General features: G+C 32.6%; 1 non-coding gene across 1 annotated transcript; it reads right to left on the bottom strand.

Annotated features, from left to right (window-relative positions):
- Window positions 1-742: 742 nt before the first annotated feature.
- Window positions 743-809, bottom strand: LOC123790870 (small nucleolar RNA SNORD109A). Its single transcript, XR_006779241.1, has one exon. It is a non-coding gene; the product is annotated as a small nucleolar RNA SNORD109A (small nucleolar RNA).
- Between the last annotated feature and the right edge of the window lie 801 nt (window positions 810-1610).

Genomic DNA, 1610 nt, shown 5'->3' with positions numbered 1-1610 from the left:
TTGTTAAAAAATTCTCTCATACCTTACATCTTTCCATCAAAGCAGAAAAGAATTAAAATGAAAGAACAAATTATAAGGATACAATAATGTAGGTAACCTTGATGAAGTTCTCAATGAGGAAAAAGACACATTATAAAAATATTCTTGAATAATCTTCTGAAAAGATGAACACAGAGACCTCAAGACCTGGCACACAGAATATAACATATGAGCTTCAAAAGATCTTTGTTTAGTTACTCACCTCTATTGTCTGATGTCAAAGCCCTGATCCTAATCCTTCTATCTCAGCAAAACATGACAGAAAGAAAAACAAAGACAGAGTATCAGAAAATATTCAATGGTAAAATTAACAAAAAGCTGAAGTTGTTTCCATTGTTATTATTTAATATAGGCATACAATCTTTTCTTCTTTTAACCCAAATGAAAATTTCTAGTACCTATCTCAGTGGCTTCTTGCCTTCTTAATTCAATCATTTTTATTCCCTCATTTGTTACTCAAGAACATATTTTCTCTATATAAATATCTTTCTACAACTTTTGTTCAAAGTAAGCAAAATGAAACAAGTCTTAGATCACTGATCATATCTAAAGGTGCATAGTGCCTTGTAAAATAAGACATAAATGCCTTATTCTGGGAAAAAGAGAAAGCATGTTAACAGTGGCATTATGTTGTCACTGAGGGATCATTTAAGACAGCCAGGCCCTTAGAGTCTTATTTGTCCTAGTAGAGGGCAACTCATCTGGACCTCAGATTGACATCTGGAATGAGTCCCTCAGCATCCTCAGACAATTGTGCTCATCATTGATCCAGACAAGCACCCTCCCAACAAATAAGCTTTTCCATAGCCAGGCTTATGTTGTGCAGGTTTGAATAAAGAACAGTAAACATGTATAGATATTTTATTTAGTACCTGAATAATAGGACCCATATATAGCATTAAAAAAATGCTACATTTGATTGTTCTAATAAAAGTAGGTAAGATCTATTGGGAATATTAAAAAAAAACACTTTAATCAACAAAAATTTTGAAGAACAAATGACGTACCAAAAATAATATAAAGCATGATTATAAGTAGAAGCATATATGTTGTAAATATTTCAGATAAAGATTAAAAAAATCATATTTAGCACAGTTGAACTACAAGATTATTTTCATCCAATACAAAATTGTGAAAAAAAGAAATATGGAAATAATTCCCCAAAGTTATCCAGGTTACTTAAAAAAGATATTTTTAAAAGGGAAGAAATACAAACTGAGGGCTTCAGAGGGGAGGGGGGTGGGGGATTGGGATAGGCTGGTCATGGGTATTAAGGAGGGCACATATTGCATGGTGCACTGGGTGTTTACGCAAGTAATAAATCGTGGAACTTTACATCAAAAACTAGGGATGTACTGTATGATGACTAACATAATATAATAAAAAATATTATTATTAAAAAAAGGAAGAAATAATGAGGATTCGTTTTTCCATGTAGGGACACTCCCTGGGAAAAACATCTATCATAAAAATATTCTTCCTTAAGCCTCTTACAGACTGAAGCACTGACATCACTAGTAATAAAACATATAATTTCAAAAGGACCAGGACAGCCACTCACCTTTCTTCCC

The sequence above is a fragment of the Ursus americanus genome, chromosome 28 (genome assembly GCF_024610735.1).
Source record: "Ursus americanus isolate L20-20 chromosome 28, mUrsAme1.1.p, whole genome shotgun sequence".
Lineage (NCBI taxonomy): Eukaryota > Metazoa > Chordata > Mammalia > Carnivora > Ursidae > Ursus > Ursus americanus.
Note: the sequence above shows the minus strand (reverse complement) of the source record. Positions and strands in the feature narration are given on the sequence as shown.